Source organism: Ostrinia nubilalis, chromosome 25 (assembly GCF_963855985.1).
Source record: "Ostrinia nubilalis chromosome 25, ilOstNubi1.1, whole genome shotgun sequence".
NCBI classification, from domain to species: Eukaryota; Metazoa; Arthropoda; class Insecta; order Lepidoptera; family Crambidae; genus Ostrinia; species Ostrinia nubilalis.
In genome coordinates this window covers 10,998,605-11,022,734 of record NC_087112.1, presented here as the reverse complement: position 1 = coordinate 11,022,734, position 24,130 = coordinate 10,998,605, and the positions used below count along the sequence as shown (strand labels likewise).

Sequence of the window (24,130 nt, the reverse complement as noted above, 5' to 3'; positions counted from 1 at the left end):
AACATGCCACACTTATAGCAATATTTCAGTTCAAACATTAGAATATGCATCTTTATGCAACTTCAGCTCACTTAAAAATTCAATCTAACCAAATTCGGGAGCATCCGAGCGATTCTAGCCCGGCATATTGAATGCATTACATATTCCGAGCATAAATCATATAGGTTGCTGGCTGAGCCACGTCAGGCGCCCACCGCGAAGTTGCATGCAAGCGACGCCGAATATAAACTTTGCTGTAAAGGTTTGCACAGGCGCTTTCGTGTATTTAGCTCGTGCGATGTTGTTTATGTCATTTATACAACTGAAAGTCAACTAATTAATGTATTATACAGGGTGTTAGGTAAATGGGTATATGAGCCGAGACCAGCCCATGTTAACATACTCATATAAATACTATAGTGGTGTCAGAAAGTCTGGGAAAGGTACCATTATTGAGTAATCAGCTGATTCAGTTTTTGTCGCCAGATTGCGTCGTGATACCCCTGAAAATTAATAGTACGACAAACTTGCGTAGATAAAACAAATAACAGAATTCATTATTATTTTCTGCCTAAAAATTTTTCTCTGAGAGGCAAAAACCTTAAGCAGTTCCCCAGGAAAATCAGTCCATCTAAAAAGATTTAGCATAAGTCAAATACTCCCTTACCTTATTTGATTCGATTTGGATAAGTAAAAGTAAACAAAGTGGTCAAGAATTAATTTTACTTCATTGCCTGTAACTTACTTATTAAAATTAATTGAATAATCATTAAACTTGATAACTGATTAAGGAAAATGAGACATTGTAGGTAATCATCTAAATTTTATCATCGTAAATCACGATTATTGAAAAAAAACCTTAGGCATTAAAGAAAGTGTCCAACGCACTGTTTAATCTTTGAAGGACAACGAAAGGTCCTATTGTTCTCGAACAATGGGACGGCACGTGTAGCGAGAGTGAGACGCAAGACGTATCGCACGGCGGCTTTCACTTGCAAGAAAGAGTTGGAAGATCATCGCGGCGCAGGAGTAGGGAAGTGACATTGAAGGCAAAAAATCGATTAAGATTTTTCTCTTGTTCAATAATAAATCGTTTAAGGATTTTTTTTCTACAAATAATAAATTCAGGTGCCATTAATTAATTTCCAATCATTAATGGAGACGACATGTGGTTGGGGTTAAGTTTTCATTTCATGATTGACTAATGAAGGTCGAGTCGTCTCTGGGGTCAAAGTGTCGTAATTACAGTGCCGTAATTACAATCCAGTTGGTCAGTAATCTTGCTGATTGTCTATCAATAGCCTATCGAAGGGCCACCCAATCACTCATACTATCGTTAATAAAATATTATCATATTAATTATTTTCTAAGAAAAATAACAGCGTTTATCGCAAATTAAATTTAGCTAAAACATTTCCAAAAGCATGGCAGATTACGGTTTTCTTACGGCCGAATACTGAAACACTACTCAAATCTGTCACTCAGCTGACGGGCTCCTAAATTTAAGTATCCTTCAATTTTAAATGGTATTCTCAAACGCCACTTAACGGATTTGAAGCCGTGATCAGCTAAGCAGCTCTCAAATGTTTACATAATGGCAACATTTACCAAAAAAAGTATGTTTTCAATTACACAAATGATGACTTTATGTTGCGTATCCATTACACGCAGCATCGTTTGGTTAAGTATTGTCTTTTATGCAAATATACTCTATCAACTCACATAGAACAGTATATTTTTAGTTTCCTTAATTTAAAGCCCGTTTTATTACATGAAATGAATGCTTGTATTTTTATTTTATTTAAAAAGTGATACTTTTTATGTTGAAATCGATTAGGCGGTGATCGTGGAACGAAACGTTACCACAATTGACATTCAAATACATTGTTGACAGAGCGTCCCGCGCGCAACAATTTGAATTGTTTTATTAAGTTTATTTATTAAAGATTAGTAAGAATGGAAGATAATAAAAAGAAACGCGGTTTAAATTACACAGCATCTGAAAAGGAATTGCTGTTAGATATAATCAAGAGGTGAGTAAACAATGAAATCTAAACATGATTGAACAATGTTGCGATCTTGTAATTATATTAATTGCTAAACACACTTTTGGCAGGTGTTTTAATTGTTCTTGGCCCATACCAAGAGTAAATAAAACATAAGTCACAACTTATGCGTACATTTCTGTACTTAAATTTCTTATTGACAACCTTTATTTTCAGTTATCAGCATATTATAGAAAATAAAGAAACAAATGCGCAAATGATAATTAAAAAGCGCGAAGCTTGGGATTGTATTTGTGAAAAATATAATGCTGTTGCTATGAGTGGCTGTAGGACATGGCAACAACTACGCCACCTCTATGAAAATCTCAAACAGAGGTCTAAGAAAAATATTGCCAAAGCCAATGTAATATCATCTATTTATCATTATTTTTAGAATAGAATAAGTTAAAAAAATGAATATAACATATTAAAAAAGTCCTTTATTTTTAGCGTCTTCAGTTTTATGAAAAAACTAGAGAAATTCAAAAGAAGGCATCTCTTGACAAGGTAAGTTCAAATCATAATATACTTTAACCTGACTAAAATACTATTTAAATACAATTTATTTATTTTATAGAAAGAAATTAATCGCACGGGTGGTGGAACCTACAAAAGCACTCTCACAGAGCAAGACCAACAGATTTTAGCCATGGCTGGTTGTCAAATCAAACCATTGTCTAACCCATATGATGATGCTGCATTTTATTTTGGTTAGTGTTTACTTCCTTGTAGTAAACTATTAACTAGCTGTTCCAAATGGTTTTCATTGCTCCTATAGTATATTTATTTAGTAACTTTACCTAACTAATAAGTATAAAATAAAGTAACAAGTTTTCTGTGAGATTGCTCATTACCAATAAAAATAATCTAATCTCTTAAGTCATTATTAGATTTATGAAAAAAAAAAAACATTTAATCCTAAAGCCATATATTTATTTTTCAGGAGATACAGAAAACCAAAATACATGTGACCAAACAGAAGAGAACATGTCATCTAATGTTATAATAATGAACACTGATCTTGGTAATTAGTTAATTATTATACTTCTTAAAGTTTGCTTCATGACATAATAAGTTTTATTTTATTGTAGATCATGACTATGAAACGACCACGGCCAAAACAAATTGTGTCGAAGAAGATAATAATAATATTAGTGAACTTTGCACAGTTACATATACAGGGTGACTTTTGTATCAGTATCCAAATTTTAATATAATAATCTATGAAGCGAAAGACAAAACACGTATTTTTTATTTTTGTATCGTCCAGTACAAAAATGTCAAAATAAAACACCCAGAAACAGTCTGAAAAAACACTTACACCGTGGTCACGGCTCACTCGCTTACGCACGCACACACGTACGCGCCTGCCCGCGCCGCATTTCATTCATTGCGATACGATTTATAAGTTGTCGATTTTCCCTTCATACTTTCACGGGCTTAGGACCGTCAAAATGCAAAAGATTTCAAAGTGGTAATTAGTTTTAATTAAACAGACTTACTAATTTATGGTAGAAAAATTAAATACCTACGACAATAATTACGCTATCAAAAAGAAAATAAAATCACCGAGAGCGGTAACACTACTTTTCTTGTGTACCTATTCGGGGGTATTTATCGTTATTTTCATGTGCAATAATTGAGATTGCTTACCAAACCTACCTAACCTAACAACAAACTAACAAATTATGAGTAGTTATTTTAATAATTGCCCAAAGTGCATACCATTTTTCTCCAGACAGACTTGCACGCTTTTGTACATTGTCTTTGAGTTTATTTAAAACTACAGTGTCATTTCGCACTTCGCGTCTCGTGTAGGTACTTACCTACTTGCTCGCGGATCTCGCTTCAGTTTGCCGCTAAAATCGTTCACCGGTTTGGCACTGTTGGGTTTAGTCCTTGGTTACGAAGTCGAGGTATTCCTCTGGGCCCGGTTCAAACTCTCTCCACTTAAAATGTAGCACCGAATCATTTCATAACACTCGCGCTGCGAATACATCGTTACGTTGACCGCACGACGGGACGATCGGCGCGCGCAACGATACGCGCGTCTCGTAATGGGTTGCGCGGGCGACTGATTGAATGAAGCGCTGCGCGGCCAGGCCGGCCGGTCGAGCGTTGCCACGTTGCCAGCTCTCCGCTCGACCAGCTCTCCCGCAAAATGTTTACGCGCTAAGCGCGGTAACCACACTACGTGATTAATTGGTTAGGAAAAAAATAGTTGATGTTAAAATTTGACCTACCTATTTTTTATTAAAAATGTCATCTATAAACGATACCTAATGTCAGGAAAAAATTTGGATACTGATACAAAAGTCACCCTGTATTAAAGCAGGTAATAATTTGTTTAAATAATATTTAATAACACATCACAATAATCAAGATATTTTATGTACAAGGTAAAGAAGAACAAATGATAATCAAATCTAGTCCTACATATTTTTGTTAACCTTTCCAATTACTCTGTCTAATCATTGAAGGAAATATTGTCACATTTAACTCAAGAAACAATTTTAATTATATCCCATATTTCAGTTTTTATATTATGTAGTCAACAGTTACTTTCTAATTTCAGGCAATGAAGACACAAACATTACTTTGGACACAAGTATTAAGAAGCTTCAGTGCACAAGTAATACAAAAAGTTAATTTAATTTCCATTATACAATTTAAACTGATTAAAATCTTTAAAGAAATCACCTGTATAATAATTACTAGTTACAAATTTAGTATATTATGGATTTCAGGACAAGTGAAACCAAGAAAAGATGGCAGTAACATTAAGCAACAATATTTTAAAACAAAATTAAGAAATGCTAGATTAGAAAATAGATATTGGATCAACAGAAACAAAATGGAAATAAATAAATATAAAATAGAAATGCAAATTTTAAAATTGAGACTGAAAAAACTGCAATCCTCTAGACCTTAACCAACATTATAAACATTTGAAGTATTATTTGCCATTTACTTAGAAACTAGTTTATTAACTATTTATAACTATGACTTACTACAATGTCTGTGTCATCGTTATCGTCCCTTTCGAGCCTCGAGGAGGAAATGCCTAGAACTAGTCGCAGGAACGCAATAAAGCTGAACGCTTTTGAAGAATATAAGTAATATAACGACATGCAATTCCGAGCGAGATTCCGTGTCTCAAAAGAAACAGTGTTGTTTTTAGAATCACAATTTGGAAGCTCTTCAAAACCCCTTACCAAACTTAACAGAGCCATACAACCAGTGGACCAAATACTTATAACCTTACGGTTCTATGCAACGGGAAGTTATCAACGTGTAATAGGTGATATCTTCCACATCGAACAGCCAACTGTTCGTCGAATAATGCACAAAGTAACAGCCAAAATAACTGCAATGAAATCACTTTATATTAACATGCAAAGTCAAAGTCAAAATTTCTTTATTTGTTTAGACTAATAAATAGTTCTTACAAATCGTCATTTTGCTCTTAAGGAGCCTCTACATGTCTCATAATCTTTTTACCCTACCAGCGGTTCGAGACCAACATTTGGCAAGTGCTGAGAAGAAGCGCCGCAACAAACTCAGTCACATCATGATATAAAAACATATTTAAGATGTCTCGATGCGAATAACTAAACATTGTGTTGTATCCACAACCATTATATTGTACATGTTATTATTTAAAATAAATGTTTTTAATGTGAAAAATGTGTATTAATTATCATTGATCTAACCAAAAAGTTTTGGTTGGTATCCCGGTCAATAGATTGAACTGTAGGCTCCTCCTCAACATAGGGTAAAGAGTCTTCTGCTTCTTGTAGGTTATCCTGTCTAATAATAGCAACATTGTGCAAAACTGCACAGGCCACAATAACAGGAGGAATGTTTTTTATTTTAAGGCCCATTCCATTTTGTAGGCATGGAAATCTCCTCTTTAGGACGCCAAAAAGCCTTTCAATGGGATTCCGGGTACTTATTTGGGATCGGTTGTATGCTTCTTCAGCAGGAGTTTGTGTGTTTAATATTGGCGTGAGTAAATAGGGCCGACATGGGTAACCACTGTCTCCAAGAATAACCATATTCCCGAAATCTCCACGCTCTAATTGTGCACACAGTGGTGAATCATTAAATATTGTACTGTCGTGTACAGATCCTGGCCATCTTGCTATGACATTTCTAATTCGTAAATTTGCATCACAGACCATTTGGACATTTAATGAAAAATATCCCTTTCGATTTCTGTAGACTTCAGATTGAGCTCCTCCTGAAAAACAATTTACATAAATGTTACATGCAAAAACATCTGCACTTAACTAGACAGAATTATATTTTAGCAATTGGCTTTGGTAGTTACCTGGTGACACAATTTTTATATGGGTGCAGTCCACTGCCCCAACAACTCTTGGAAATGCTGCTATACCATAAAATCCATTTGCGATGTCCACAAATTCATCTGAAGTAGGCATGTTTATATAAAGTGATTTCATTGCAGCTATTTTGGCTGTTACTTTGTGCACTATTCGATGAACAGTTGGCTGTTCGATGTGGAAGATATCACCTATTACACGTTGATAACTTCCCGTTGCGTAAAACCGTAAGGTTATAAGTATTTGGTCCACTGGTTGTATGGCTCTGTTACGTTTGGTAAGGGGTTTTAAAGAGCTTCCAAATTGTGATTCTAAAAACAACACTGTTTCTTTTGAGACGCGGAATCTCGCTCGGAATTGCATGTCGTTATATTCTTCAAAAGCGTTCAGCTTTATTGCGTTCCTGCGTCTAGTTCTTGGCATTTCCTCCTCGAGGCTCGAAAGGGACGATAACGATGACACAGACATTATTATTTACCACTATTTTGATAAAGAATAGGATTTATGATGGATTTAAGATACCGCGTAAGCACTCTCAAATTTGACGGCTGCTTAAAACGATTTGACAGTTGTTTGAGTGACGCTTAGCGTTGATTTGCGTTTCGGTATTCGAAAATTCATTTGAGTGGCGTTTAAGTGGGACTTAATTTGAGAGGTGCTTAAAAATTGAGAACTGCTCAGATATTGTTTTGAGTATGCGAAATGTAAGTTTAGGAGCTGCTTAACTATTTGAGAAGCCGTCAAATATTTAAATGGCGTTTCAGTATTCGGCCGTTAATTTACCAAATAAAACTGTGTTGTTAGTTTTTTTTTCAATATCTTCTATCTGATTTAGACCAATCGATAGTATGAGCGATTTCAGGTAGGTAGGATCTATCAATTATTCGATAATTTATTTTAAGACATTCCTATTGATTAGTCAGATGGGTTTCAAACAATTTGATATTTTAATCGATTTTTTGTAATATCAGTATCGATTACCGACTTTATGGAAAAAATAATGACCTCGCACTAGTTGCACCGCGCATGCGCCATGCGGCCATGTTTATTTGTTTACATTATTATTTGATCAGTTTGTTGCGATGTTTTGTTGTTCGACGTTCTGGATAATTAGATATTCAAATAGCTAAGTAATACAATGACATTATGGTGTTGAGTGAGTGGTGTTGGTGCAATAGGACTTTGTGTTTTCTTTAGTGTGATGAACGATTTATGTCCGGGAGACCTTCCGTTCCACGATACCTTGTGTCATAATGTTTTCGCGGGTGGGTGAATCGACACCACCATACCACCGCGAAGGGAGACCCGGAGATCCCGTTCTTGAAAATAGGATTTCACTACAAGTACCTACCCGGTCACTTGAAAGCGTGGGAAGGTAAATAAGTGAGTGGATGGATGTGATAATGTGTTGCGATTCGTTTTGTGAATTAGAGTGAAGTGTTACCCCCTGAATATCTTGGATTGCTTGCAGAGTCAATAAAAAGAGGTAAGTGAAGAATTGGTTCAAAAGTAATAATAAAAGTGGGCGGTGCCGACTCGCGTCAAAATTTGTGAATGAAATACCGTTTGACCACGTTTGACCTAGGAGGGAGTTGCGCGATCGTAGGGCTGTCCAAAAATTAAAATAATAATTATTTATTTAGTTTTGTATGGGAAAATATTATTTATTAAATATTACGATATCCACTTTCTGACACCACTATAGTATTTATATGAGTATGTTAACATGGGCTAGTTTCGGCTCATATACCCATTTACCTAACACCCTGTATTTGCAAGCAGTACATCCACGTTTTAGCTGACTGCTGAAGGAGTTATGTTTTTCGAAAGAGACACTTTGTAAGTAACTTAAACGGTTTGACGTATTAACAGGAGATATTTTCACTCAGGACAAAAAGATGTCGTAACAGCAAAATTAAATTAATATTCCATTGAATATTTCATTCTCAAAGCCTACAAATTGTTTAACCTAGAATATTCTGTTTCGTACATAAATCAGTCCTTGAAAAATTCAATCTGTCCGAATACATCCTCTACAGTGAATGCATTACACATTCCCAACATAAATTATCCCGTGAACTAGCCGCCCGTATCAGTTAGCCAGACCGGGAGCCCGCAAACTGGAAGTCTGGAATGGAAGGGATGCCAAAAATGTTGGAACGGTAACTTTGGAAGTTTGATATGTTTAAGCTGCTTTAAATCAGGTCGTCTGTCCGTTATTAGAATTTGTTTTAGAACGTTCCGTTCGAAGTTGTTTTGTAATCCCTGTGTGTAGGTACATATTATGACAAATCTAAATCCACCAAAACACTAGGAATATATCTACACATAATAGGAATAGGCACGGCCTCATGATAAGCACCATTATTTTGATGGACACTAGAACATCAACCAGCTAAATAAAACATCAACCACCACAATAAAGCATTATCGAAACTCTTTTATAATAATAAAAGACTGACCACAAATTTGGCTAAGTTTCTGTTACCAATTCTACACAGAAGCAACTGAAATACTGTCCCGAAATAGTAGCTCGACCTGCTATAATTATTTGGGAGTTGCATGTTCTTCGAAAAGAGCCTAAATTCTTAAAGAGAATATGAATTTATGCGCTACCAATGACTTAGCTTTATAGCTACAGCTCGAACAGCTCTACAGTTTATTCGGCATTGTTCTCGTCTGAGCTAAGAATGAGTAATGCTTTTCGAAACGAACTATTTGTACCGAGACAGCGGCTTGTAGCTCCAGGAAAGGTTATTTCATGTCGATATTTCAGGTGCATTTGCTATTAAGCTGTCAGACAACCACTTTGAACACATAGCTTTATAAGAAAACTGTAGTAAGTTCCAAATTCCTCCTCTTCAAAAATAGGTACCTAACTATCTATGAAATTAATACAATATAAGGTTGAAGAATGTTTTGGTATTATGTTATAGAAGCAAGTCGTCAAATTAATCCTCATACATTTTGGTAATATGTTTTTGACTACTTAATCGCTGCCTATAACTAAATCGATCAACAGAAAATTCCCAGCCCTTGTTCGGTATAAACCCTCAAAAATTTGCCGTAATTATTTCTACAGGAGCTCCTCTTATTGATTTGTTGTATTAGACTAAGTAAAGCAAAATTCAGCCGATTGATCCCTTCCACCCCGTCCCACATCTTATCAAAACCCGCGACCGTTCCTAGAACCCCTTATAATATACATCATGCAAGTCACTGACCTTCGGTTTCAGTTTGTTTCTCTCGACAACAGTTTTGCTGCTAACATTACTGCAGGCGCTCCGATCGCTATCTTTACGGGCAAATAAATTCGGCGTCTTGACAGCGGGACAGGCCGATAATCGAATAAACGACCCTACATTTAGTGGTAAGATTTCTTGCGACTGTATGGAAAATGTCTGACTTCCTACAAAGCATTTGTATTGTACATTAGTAATAATTGTAAAATACGCAACTAAGTAACGGGAAGTATGGTCACTACCTGTCAAATAAAAGATTTGTCTACACCACAAGATCACAGTTGTGAAATCAAAATTACCTGAAAAACAGTCTAGATCCTTTTCCAAGGTCGAATCTATTTCTACATAAACTATATCAAAATTGAGTCGCTGAGTTAGGGTTAGGTGTGAAAAGGTAATAGATAAAAATAATACACTTTGACAACACATCTTTTAACGGTTCCTAACTTCAGAAGTTCCTCTGTGTGTTAGTACAATATCGAAGAAAAAAACCTCCTTATGCCTGAACGGACAATGGATGTTCGAACAAAATAACTGATGCAGAACACCCTCGCAATCCTTTAGTTGAGTCAAGTCACCATTCAAGTGAGGGGGCTCAGAACCGAACCCTATAAGTACCCGGACCGTGCTTAGTGGTTTCCCTTGGTGGACCCGTATAATAAGATCCACTACACCAGCAGGGCTACTCTGAAGCCCTTTACGTAGTATCTGGTCTATCTGTCACCGTCACTCGTGCTGGCATATCCCTTTGCGTGAGAGAGATGGCAACATTCGAAACTTCGGACGTTTTTCGGAGTAACCCCGCAGAGCTTGAAGGCTGTCGAGTGGAAGGAACATGGCCTGGGATTTCCGGACGCGGGTCAGTTGTCATAAGTTTAAACGGACCTCACAACATGAAAGATATTTGAAATAATATGGCTATTCATAAGCTATGAAGCACGTGTGAGATTTGATAAGAAAAGACACGATTTGAGGAAAGTTTGTTTTGACACCACCAATGACAACCAATTGACGTTACATTGGTTTGGAACCGTCAAAACGCGATCCTCTTTTTAGATAGCTCCCATAGGGATAGAGAAATCTAAGCAGAAGGCGTCACTAGTTGGTTAATTATTTGATTTTGTATACTTTTCATAGGAAAACTAATTATTTTTTAGCCAGGAACATGGCTACACATGAGTTGCAGCGGTGGGAACGAGAGGTGATAGTCCCGTTTAATTGAGTTTTTAAGACCTGAATTGTACGAGCAATATTTTCCATAGCAATTATTGGTAATTAGCGTCAAATTCCCAATTACTTCACCAATTACAATCCCGTGCGAGCAAAGCCGCAGTCAGACGCTAGTTCGGAATTATTTACTAATTGTAATCTGATCGCATCCCCTATTAATCCCCCATTAGCACATGGAGCACACCGTGAATCACAAATGGGGCTTAGGAGGTCCCGGAGGGCCCACTTGGAGATGCCTAATGCCTATAGATTGGACACGTCATAATCTCTGGGGATCAGGTCTAGATAAACGGCAGGCCTAATTGTTAATCGATTTACTAGTCATTAGGAGCATTATGAGATCTGTTGTAACAAATGAAGTTGTCAGAAGAGATTTTGAGCGGCTCTTGACAGCTTCATTTAGGAGAGTTTCAGTCTCTGAAAGTGATAGATCTTCTTTGTAATTTAAATATCTTGTAGTTTCACTACATAGTATTAAATAAAGTCGCTTTCCGCTGTCTGTCCCTATGTAAGCTTAGATCTTTATAACTACGCAACGGATTTTGATGCGGGTTTTTTTTAACCGACTTCAAAAAAGGAGGAGGTTATATGTTCGACTGTATGTATGTTTTTTTTTTTTTCTATGTATGTTCACCGATTACTCCGTCAATTGTGGACCGATTTTCAAAATTCTTTTTTTGTTCGATAGGGTACACTTCTGAGGTGGTCCCATTGTCACCAAGTCAGGATCTGATGATGGGATCCTAGGGAAATCGAGGGCAACCCTCAAATTTTATAGGCACGTATATCGTTTTTCAAACTTTTTCTTAATTTATTCAAGTACTAGCTTTCCGCCCGCGGCTTCGCCCGCGTGGAATTTTGTCTGTCACAGAAAAACTTTATCGCGCGCGTCCCTGTTTCAAAAACCGGGATAAAAACTATCCTATGTTCTTTCCCGGGACTCAAACTATCTCTATGCCAAATTTCATCAAAATCGGTTGCGAGGTTTAAGCGGGAAAGCGTAACAGACAGACAGACAGACAGACAGACAGAGTTACTTTCGCATTTATAATATTAGTTGGGATTTGCTCCTGAAAATCATCATCTCATATTGATGAGCTGATGATAGAAGGTACAACTCCTTAATGCTTGGGAGTTGGAGGATAATTCTTTTAATTTTATAGATAACTATAGTTTCTAAATTTATTCAAGTGTTTGCATCAGATAGTCATAATCTCATCATGATGAACTGGTCATGGTAGGTACAACTCCTTAACGCTTAGGAGTTGGAGGATAATTTTTTAAATATTATAGGTACAATTAGACCCACAGTGGTATTATTTCATGTTTTTAAGGTAGGCTGACGGTTTAAGGTTATTTTAGGTTGCCGATATGATAACCTGTATTTTGTAGGGAATATTATTTTACACTTGACATGAAGAATATAGTATCAATGTACTGCCTACCTTCAGTGGTAACATCAAGTTAATAATTAGTTAACTAAAAAGCAAGAAATAAGTTAATTTTTATAAAAAAAATAAAACCGACTCCAAAAAACTAACACTAAAAAGTAGAAAAATAATTACCTACTAATTACTTATTTATTAGGACGAATTAATATTTATGTTATACCATGATTGATACTTTTGGAGTCGGTGCAGGCAAACTTCACACGTTTCATAATCTTGGCACCGACTCCAGAAGTATCAATCATGGTATAACATAAATATTAATTCGTCCTAATAAATAAGTAATTAGTAGGTAATTATTTTTCTACTTTTTAGTGTTAGTTTTTTGGAGTCGGTTTTATTTTTTTTATAAAAATTAATTAATAGATAGAGAGATTCAAAGGGAAGGTTTATATGTATACTTAGCACCCGTGCGAAGCGTCGCTAGTCTATATTATGGAGTGGATGTAGGTTTATCGGTGCTTTGATGCACGGTAGTTACCAAAGTTGGCAAACTACGCCACGTGACGGAATACTTAATGGCATGATTAGTTTACGGTGGGTGATGTGATAACTCCTTGCAGTCTAATTATATATCAAACATCTGTGTTTTACATCGTCATAAAACATAATTCCGATATCAATTGATTTATTTAACAGGGCAGGGCAGGGCAAACCTTTGTTTGTCACCTGTCATCCGCTTTGCAATGGAGGGAAGTCGAACTTTAATTTCGAACTCCTCCTATGTTCTTCTGATTAATTTCGTTGCGGGTCCAATGACAGTTTAACTTTTCCCCGGGACAAACTTGACCTTCATTGGTTGGGTTTTTATGGCGGTCAAGCTGCAGATCCTGGCTACACAGGAGTTGCAGTGGTGGGAACGAGAGGCGGGAATAGTCCCGTTAACAGGGCAGGTGCCATCGTGCGTGACTGCATCTCACTAAACATCAGGTGTGATTGTGGTCACACCTGCCTTATTCTGCATTAAAAAACAGTCCTTAAGCCAAGCCACAGACCTTAGTGACTATAATACAAATCTGTCAATAGTGATAGTCACCATTCACCTCCCTTTATCTAAAGAGACATATTCTTCAGTATGATCATGGATCTATTACCTGTCACTTTCTGTGATGCAAATCTAATAAATTTCAGTCGATCGGTTTTACTGTATCTGAACACAATCCGCTCCAAATATGTCGCCGGTGCTCAGGCCTATCCATCGATAACAAGCAGATTACACCGTAGACACTTATTCCTTTGAAGCCGACAAATTTCAGGTAGATTTAGGCCCGTCGCCCACGGCGATATTTTGTAGCGCGTTTCATAAACGAACGACAGCATCGCGCTAGAGAAGTGATGCCAACGCGCTATTAACAACATGTAATGCAATGCAATAAATGATTTGATTTGATTTGATTTGAAACGCGCTACAGCATCGCGACTATGTGTCGAACGACGGGAGAGAACGGAGGGAGGGTGGCGTGGCAACTGTAGCGATCGCAGGTAATTTTGTGCCGTTACTGAATCGCGTTTGTATCGCGACATAAGCGCGACAGTACGACGACATCACGACTGAGTCGTGTTTATGTAGGGAGGGCAAAGGGCACACGCCACACAGCTAGCGACCGCATTGCAACTGTATCGATGCGAACGCGCGACAGAATCGCTACTGCATCGCTACAAAAGTCGCCGTGGGCGAGGGGCCTTATCTCGACGCTCACTGAGTCCGAATAATTTTGAAAGGAAGGCCTTATCTGAACTTCGCGAGGGTGTGCTCGGCGTTTCACATTTGACATCTGAACGGCTCGCTGTGGAAGGAAGTAGGGTGGATGGGGAAATAGAACGCAAGGAAAGTTTTCAACCCATTGGTATTGATATTTCTGTTTACAGTCTGATAGAAAATCATAATTTCAATCAATCAACAGTCTCTACTGTGGTCTGGTGGGTAAAGTAAAAAAATATGATAGGTTCGATTCACAAGAGGTATAAGTCAATAAAATAGGACAACAACGAAGCAGAGCAATATTTACTTAAATTGATTTGATTATACAAGCGATTCAGGCGATATGTCAAAACGTCTCTCAAAGAAGGGCCTTTCCAGTTTATCATAACTTCTAAAGTTTTTTTTATGCATGACAAGGCAGGTATTTGGCCACAATCGCACCTGATGTTAAATGGGATGCAGTCTAGGATGGTATGGTACATATCTGCCCTGTAAGTGCCTATTCACTCTCGCCTTGAAGAGGCCCGGATTATAGTTTTCGGGAAAGACAGCAGCAGGCAACGAATTCCAGTCCCTAGCTGTTCGCATTATAAAAGAGTCATCGAAACGCTTAGTGCGAGCTGGTGGAATATCAACAATGTCTATTGAATATAAAAATTAAATGCTTAAAAGCGTATCTTCAGAGCCGAGACAGGCAACTAGGTACTCGTAGTTCTACTAAACAGTTTGATTACCATTTATTAACTGAAAACAAGTTAGAGCTCAGTTAATTTGAGGCAACTATTTTCACCTCTACAGTCCGAAGCTCAGGTCTTATATTAATTAATCCCGTAATATTTCCAACGGAGCTGCTACGGCTCTTAAAATAAATAAAGGACTCGGAACGTAAAATGAATCTCCCAGAGCTCCAAGCCGGCCTATCAATTACTACAAGGACTTTGGCTCCTTTGAAAACTCATCCACTCGGCTCGCTTTAGAACTATACAGTAGAAACAGACTTGGCCAGTAGGTTCACTAAGAGAGGATAGTGGTTTCTAGACATATAGCTAATAATAAAGCTCAGAATGTTTCACGACTTATGGTCAAAAATACAAGAATCTTGCTTATGGAAAATTTCTTAAAACTGAAAAAGACTTTCAAACATACAAATGTGTATATGTTTTAGATAGTAACAAGGCCAATGGTCACAATTTTCGTGCAAACTGCAAAATATAGTCACGTTATTGATGCCCGTATTCACAAATAATGGTTGATTAAGTGAAGCAGCAAATCGAACGAACAGCGTTGAATTAAGCTCTGTGACTGATTCGTGTCGAGTGTCACGAACCAAGCATAGAGCTGTGCGTCCACGCGCACTGTGAGATCTCATAGTAATGTTTGTGAATACGGACGTAAGCCTACTACATCTTTCTCTTGATTGTGGCTTTCTACAAGTTATATCTGAGAATACGCCGTTAAATTCAATTCTGCTTATTGGAGCCGCGACTCCGATGATGGCACTTTTCGGGCATTTTTATTGTGTTTTTTGTATCGGGGATTTTAATTGTAGGGTTTCTGAAGGAACCAATGAAAGTTGGGGAACGGAAAAATGTTTTATTACAAATATTTTCGATCTTCAACTTTCCAAGTCTTGAAATAAAAATGGCATTGAAGTAACTTTTTAGTTCTTTTCTCTTGTTTTCCTCTGATTGTGACCAAGTGCTATTGATCTCTGTTACGTTCTATATTTGGCTCGAAAGTTTTGTAACGAAACAATTTGTTTTAAAGTACCTACTTACCAACTGTGCAAAAATAACTTCAAATAAACATTAAACCAATGATTATTTTAAGTACAGAGAAGAAAGTGTTTATAAACGTACCTAAACAATAACAATTTCACGCACCATTATGACTTCCGTAAACAAAGCGCTAAAACACAAGCAACCACAAAATAGACCCTATTGCGGTGGAAATATTATTCAAAGCAACAAATCCGCTGCCAGCGCCACCTGTGTTGAACACGCCATCTTATTCCAAGTGGTCGTATTCTTAACGGGTGCACATTTCCCAAACTAGGAATCCGGGCGAGTTCTAACACCAGAAATTATTTACAGCACTATTACATAAGCCATTAGGTTGCCATTACGCGGCCCAGAGCCGCCATTTTGATGCCGAATTACATTTTACCCGATTTAGTTTAATAGCACGCGCGGTTTACTCCGTTGCCTTGCTCATAATGGGTGACTAAAGGCCCTCCTCGACTGAAACAACGGGCGGGGTTCAAAGGAACTGTTTGCCCAACACCACGTTGGGCGCCAATTAAGATGGCGGTGGTTTTGATTAGTTTAACTTTGCATCGCAAATAAATAGAAAAATAATATGAACAGCCAAGTCGCTTTTTAATCATAATGAGATTAAAAGATATCGGTAACTGCAGGAGTAATTTTTACCACCTTTTGTAGCCTATCTAATATTCTAAATCTAGGTAGGATAAGCAAAATTCAATTCTATGTATAAGAACGGTAAATATATTTTCTACCCTGAGTCTACTCAACCTTGAATGAAGTTTTATTTGCGGTCAACCTGGAAATCTTACGCGAAGGGTTAAAGCGGTGAAACAAAAGAAGTAAACCGGCCGCAAAGGTGAAGGGTCACTGGAAGCATTACATAACACCATGTTGGGCGCCACCAGTCAAGTTCGGTCAACTACGTCTTAACCCTTTCGGACCGGAACAGACCGGTACAATGACATGATTGTGTTTCAAAATTTGTTTAAGCTGTGGTCATTCGATTGACTACAGCCGCTTCCAGTCAAATCTACTAAGTTAAATTATGAAGTGAAAATAATGACGATTTACGATAAAAAGGACTAATTTCGAACTAAATACAGAGTTACAGACCTTTTGAATTATTTCAACAATGTCTGTAACTCCATTTTCTCCATCATTGTTTGTCTAGGACATAGGTATATACTTACAATTCGATCTAAAAAGGTTTGAGCCTTGAAGTAACGCGAAGTTTAACTACTTCGGTAAAAAGTTAGAAAGAACGTGACGATCTAACTATAACGAATACAGTTTAACAACAGATCCTTAAATTTACATTTTCCCCAAAAGAGAATTGGAAGAAGCAACAAAATAAGTCAGTTTTAATGATGCTCTCATTATGGCTTAGCGGGCTTTCTAAGCGAAATGACAATGAATTCAAGTTCAAAGGCTGTTTATAATAATACCATGTTGGGTGCCATTTAAGATTTTATCTTTGATGCTAAGAGCACTTTGATATAAGATGATGAATAACTGATTGTGCCTCATAGATGTGCTTTGAATAGAAACATTTTTGAAATTCTCTTCATATCTATATCTAAAAAAGCGGAAGGTCACTGATTGATTGACTCACTCACTCATCACGAAATCTCAGAAACTACAAGTCTCAAATTTTGCATGGGGGTTCTTTTTTGGAACGTAGCTGCGTAGGTCACTAAGACTGGATTTTGCAAAATTGAACCCCTAAGGGGGTAAAACGATCCCGTTTTCCACACGTACGAAGTCGCGGGCGGCCGCTAGTTATCATACCTGTATACTGTACAGTGTATAGTATGTATACCTACTTTCAATGACAAGAAACGAAATAACTTACAGAATCTTCTATTAGTTGTTGAACGTTTACTGTGCAAACATCCTAACTAAATAATTTAAGTTCACAAGTAGCGAATACACACGCTAGTCAATATTGAAAGGGAGGAGATCCTCCAAAAGATAACTATTGGAGATAATTTTGCCTCGTTGAACGCGAAGAGAAAACTCCATGGTAATTTATTTGCCGTTGCGGCTATTTCTTAGCTTTTGAACATTTAATTATACCAAACGTAGTCACTATGGACACAGTCAATTATACATAATTATATTTTTATCTATTCTAAGCATTAACAAAATCTTAAGAGATTTATATAAGCTTCCAGTTTTCCTTAGATTAATAAAGCCTAGATAGATAGTCAGTGCACGAAAGGTGAGGCAGCTTTTAGTGAGCCGGAACGGCTTCCTCGTAAACGTCACATGAACTGCCAAAGTTAAAAATTGGTAAACACGTACGACGAATTTTAATTAATTATGACGGTGTGTGCTGGGAAAGGGTGTCTAAATACATCAGAAAAACGAAAGAAAGTGACCAGTGATACATTTCATAAGTAAGTAGGTACTACGATTCGACGCGTATTTTGCTTGAATTTGGCTTTCAAAAATTAAATACGGGAATGATACCAGTAACAAGACAATTTATTTCCCAATTGTTAGCCGTACAAAAATACACTTCCCTTTTAATTAAATCCAGACTTTTAAGTCGATTTATCTTATTGTAATTAGGTAGGTACTTTGAATTCAATAAATAAGTAAGTACATGATGCATTTTGTTTTTGTTAAGTATAAAATAATTAAAAACGTATTAAGAATTTCCCTACTTTCGGGGAAATCGCCTTCACTGTCCACACTCCCCAAGAAAATTTACACTAATGACATAAGATTTTTGCCTCACTCTTGACGAAGCGTTTGTATGAAGACTATCTATCTAGGCTTTATTAATCTAAGCAGTTTTCTGAAGTATTTTGCAAATGAAGCAAACACATGTAGATAGAAAGTAATAACGTAATTTAGGGGTTACCTACTTGAGTTCGAAAGCCGTTACATCGAATTTAATGTTTGCCTGCGCCGCTAGTCCCAAACTAAGCAAAGCTTGTACTATGGGTATATAGACAACGGATATAAACATACTTAAATATTTTTTTTTCTAAATACATACATATTATACATTACATATTAAATAAATTAGAAATTCAGATACATTAATAAATAAATAAGAATAAAATAAATAACTACTTGACATCGTTGTTTTAGAATATATTTCTTCTACCTATTTATTAAAATCAGAGTAAAAACAAACAGTTGACTTGACATCATTTAAGTAACATAGTTTCACTTTGGTCCGACAGGATCAGCTCAACATTTTCCGGTTTCAACATATCTTTTATTTGCAAGTACATGTTCGACAACGATCCTGGTTCGCGATCATTGTACGGGCCCTGGGCCCTGGGCCTCGCTTCGATGGCCACGCAGACCACAGCTACGACGATCTAGAGAGAAAAATAAATGTTATAAAAAAATCCTGTTTGAAGATAGAAACTGCTAGTTTAAGATAAATGACCAATGAGTTTTTGAACTAAAACGTAAACAATGTTAGATACTCAGTATTTTGCGGTCAATAAAGGACTTTGCAAAGTAGTTTTTAAATGTAATCTATCGTTTGTAACAAATTAAGAAGAAAATATCAACTCACCAATAATGCCAACACCTTCATGATTGCTGTCGATTCACAAACACAAGACTGAATGATTCGAAACAGCACTAACACTACCTTTTATACTTGTAACAAATCATTAAAAATAGATTACTTAATAAATAAATTAATGAATGATTCATTCATGAATAGATAAGTTGACGAATAGATTAGTTAATGAATAGATTAGTTATAGTTAATAAATAAATCATTTATATAAAAGAAAGATTACCTAATGGAGTAATTAAAATATTTGTTAAGCTGCGTTATCACTGGAGAGATGTGCTAGGAAGATGAGTGGCGCGATGGTGTGTAGCGAAATTTTGTAACGGTGCGCAGATGAGTCACTCAACTGACTGTTGGGACTTATCCTCCTACCACACTTTCCCACCGCTCCAACTCCTGTATAGCTAAGATCGACAACTTGGCATCTAATGAAACCCAAACTGACTGCTAGCAGTTCTTCGCTCATCTCGATCCATAGCACACATCCGTCGCCCACATCTCTCGCACACATTTTTTTAATTCATAACAAGGCAGGTATTTGACCACAAACCTGGTGTTAAGTGGGGTGCAGTCTAGGATGGTATATATCTGCCCTGTAAGTGCCCATTTACTCTCGCCTTGAAATGGCCCGGATAATAGTCTTCGGAAAAGACTGCAGCAGGCAGCGAATTCCAGTCCTTAGCTGTTCGCATTATAAAAGAGTCATCGAAACGCTTAGTGCGAGCTGGTGGAATGTCATCCTCGGACACATTCCTGGCACACATCCCTCTCTTGTTTCTATCTTGTTTTGTACGTAAAAAAATCTTACTCCGCTAAGCCCTTTCCAACAGATCCGTGCTGACCGAAGCGGGTTTCATCACAAATTAAATAAAAACGGCCCCATTCGTATTCGGTCCCATTCGCATTATTTGGTCTCAATCGCAAATTCATCGCCACACTAAACCACGACATCAAAAGAATCAATACCTCAAACAGAAGGTTAAAATAATACGAATGACGAGCAAAATGGGCGCGTGAAATGGCGTGACCGACGCCAATTCGGCCATGATTACGAAAATAATAATAAATTGTGTTACATAATAATAATACACTGGAAAAATGTTAACGGAAATGTTGCTTTTAACTGAACTTTTGGTGAATTTACCACGCGTGTTATGATTTACAACCAATAAATTAAATAATAACTATGGTTGCGGAAAGATGCAAGATGCACGAAAGCAGCTCCCTATTTCTTATTAGGTACTATCAATCACGAAATTGACTTATTTCTATTACAAACATAGAGTTTAATATTTTGAAAGTTCTCTATACTTGCTACAAAGTACCGGAACGTTTTAATCACAAAATAAAACCCATGTTAAATGTTTATGGCAATGCAGCCATAAAAATGGACTCTATTGCGGTGGAAATATTATTCAAAGCAAGAAATCCGCCGCCAGCGCCACCTGTGTTGAACACGCCATCTTATTCCAAGTGGTCGTATTCTTAACGGGTGCACATTTCCCAAACTAGGAATCCGGGCGAGTTCTAACACCAGAAATTATTTACAGCACTATTACATAAGCCATTAGGTTGCCATTACGCGGCCCAGAGCCGCCATTTTGATGCCGAATTACATTTTACCCGATTTAGTTTAATAGCACGCGCGGTTTACTACGTTGCCTTGCTCAAATTGGGTGTGACTAAAGGCCCTCCTCGACTGAAACAACGAGGCGGGGTTCAAAGGAACTGTTTGCCCAACACCACGTTGGGCGCCAATTAAGATGGCGGTGGTTTTGATTAGTTTAACTTTGCATCGCAAATAAATAGAAAAAATATATGAAAAGCCAAGTAGCTTTTTAATCATAATGAGATTAAAAGATATCGGTAACTGCAGGAGTAATTTTTACCACCTTTTGTAGCCTATCTAATATTCGAAATCTAGGTAGGATAAGCAAAATGCAATTCTATGTATAAGACAGAACGACGAAAAATATACGGTAAATATGTTTTCAACCCTGAGTCTACTCAACCTTGAATGAAGTTTTATTTGCGGTCAACCTGGAAATCTTACGCGAAGGGTTAAAGCGATGAAACAAAAGAAGTAAACCGTCCCGCAAAGGTGAAGGGTCACTGGAAGCATTACATAACACCATGTTCGGCGCCAGTCAAGTTCAGTCAACTACGTCTTAACCCTTTCGGACCGGAACAGACTGGTACAATGACATGATTGTGTTTCAAAATTTGTTTAAGCCGTGGTCATTCGATTGGCCACAGTCGTTTTCTCCATCATTGTTTGTCTAGGACATAGGTATGTACCTACTTACAATTCGATCTAAAAAAGTTCAGCCTTGAAGTAACGCGAAGTTTAACTACTTCGGTAAAAAGTTAGAAAGAACGTGACGATCTAACTATAACGAATACAGCTTAACAACAGATCCTTAAATTTACATTTTCCCCAAAAGATAATTGGAAGAAGCAGCAAAATAAGTCAGTTTTAATGATGTTCTCATTATGACTTAGCGGGCTTTCTAAGCGAAATGACAATGAATTCGAGTTCAAAGGCTGTTTATAATAATACCATGTTGGGCGCCATTTAAGATTTTATCTTTGATACTAAGAGCACTTTGATATAAGATGATGAATAACTGATTGTGCCTCATAGATGTGCTTTGAATAGAAACATTTTTAAAATTCTTTTCATATCTGTATCTAAAAAAGCGAAAGGTCACTGATTGATTGACTAACTCACTCATCACGAAATCTCAGAAACTACAAGTCTCAAATTTTGCATGGGGGTTCTTTTTTGGAACGTAGGTCACTAAGGCTGGATTTTGCAAAATTGAACCTCTAAGGAGGTAAAACGATTCCGTTTTCCACACGTACGTCACGTACGAAGTCGCGGGCGGCCGCTAGTTATCATATCTGTATACTATACAGTGTATAGTATGTATACCTACTTTCAATGACAAGAAACGAAATAACTTACAGAATTTTCTATTAGTTGTTGAACGTTTACTGTGCAAACATCCTAACTAAATAATTTAAGTTCACAAGTAGCGAATACACACGCTAGTCAATATTGAAAGGGAGAAGATCCTCCAAAAGATAACTATTGGAGATAATTTTGCCTCGCTGAACGCGAATAGAAAACTCCATGGTACTAACTTATTTGCCGTTACGGCAATTTCTTAGCTTTTGAACATTAAATTATACCAAACGTAGTCACTATGGACACAGTCAATTAGACATATATTTTTATCTATTCTAAGCATTAACAAAATCTTAAGAGATTTATATAAGCTTCCAGTTTTCCTTAGATTAATAAAGCCTAGATAGATAGTCAGTGCACGAAAGGTGAGGCAGCTTTTAGTGAGCCGGAACGGCTTCCTCGTAAACGTCACATGAACTGTCAAAGTGAAAAATTGGTAAACACGTCCGACGAATTTTAATTAATTATGACGGTGTGTGCTGGGAAAGGGTGTCTAAATACATCAGAAAAACGAAAGAAAGTGACCAGTGTTACATTTCATAAGTAAGTAGTGTTAATTGTGAAAAATATAAAACGTTAAAATAGCGGTATCGTTATAGCCAATGAGATGCTGTCATAGTGACATTGACAATACGTCAATGTCACACGAGAAACAAACGTCAGAATAGAGGGACGCGCGGAGACGACTCCGCGCGCTTTTGTGCTAAGTGATGAATTGTATTTAAATTAAGGCAATATAATGTGAAAGATGAGTATCCAGTGTTTTATTTATGAGAATAGATCTACCGGCCTTTTAATAGTTCAGAAGTGAGATCTGAAACCTATGATAGTAACGTGATTTCAAAGTGTTCCAGGTGACCAATGTTTCGTGTTATTTGTCACGAATGTTAACAAAAAACGCCCACGATTCTATGATTATAATGGAATATGATGAAGAGAGAATGTCAAGGAAATCACGCTGAAAACTGTGTGAGATGCAGAAAAGTATTTAAGTACGTGAAATGATGGACACGAATTATGAAAATACTCCTTCCGTAACTTGGCTTGTGGTCACGTAAGTGGTGAACAATTTGACTAACGATGGCCCCAGAGCAGGTACGATTTATTATTATTATCGATTATTCCAACAGCAACAATATTAACACATTTCCTTTTTGAGCAAAATAATGCATGGAAGTGAATGATGCATCAAATGTTCTGTGTATTGTCAGTTTTTACTAATAATGCCAGGAATGTATGTGTAAGCTATGGTATGTGCTCACTTTAATTTCAATGCCTGATAAGTTATCTTAGTAAAGCAAATTAAATTGCACGGTGTTCATTTGTTCATGTTTACATTCTGTGAAGAATAATCTGTTAAGATTTAAAATCTATAAAGAATAGATAGAATATGGTCAGATTAATTAAATAAGTTTGGTATTCATGCCCGAGTAACCTCTTGGCATTATTTTGGAGAAGAATTAATAATTAGTTTTATTCAAGTAAATTGAAGCTAAGGTCTGTGTTGTGTAAACCAGTTTTAGTATCATGATGTTTCTTTCTTGATGTTGAGCACTATAAGATGAGATAAAATCTATTAAATAGCTTAATTTGTAAATTAAAATTAAGTACAGCAGCCAGTTATGCCGTTGAACATGTGGTGTATTTTTGGTACTCTTATAGTGATTGATACTTCAATTATTGTGAAACATAATTATTATTATCTTATATGATGCTATATTTTGAGTAAAGATAATGTTAATATTGAACTTTTCCAACTTATCAATTAATTACTGCTGCCAGTAGTGATTTGGGTTGTATCACTAAAATTGAAAATTAGTGTGGGTGATTAAAATTTATCCAATTACGTATTAT

General features: G+C 36.8%; 1 protein-coding gene and 1 long non-coding RNA gene across 2 annotated transcripts in view; one reads left to right on the top strand and one right to left on the bottom strand.

Annotated features, from left to right (window-relative positions):
• LOC135084122 (calsyntenin-1) overlaps positions 1-24,130 on the bottom strand; it is a 361,325-nt gene that overhangs the window by 44,356 nt on the left and 292,839 nt on the right. The window lies entirely within an intron of this gene.
• On the top strand, positions 1,425-3,195 carry LOC135084307 (uncharacterized). Its single transcript, XR_010259817.1, has 3 exons — positions 1,425-2,388; positions 2,475-2,531; positions 2,968-3,195. It is a non-coding gene; the product is annotated as an uncharacterized LOC135084307 (long non-coding RNA).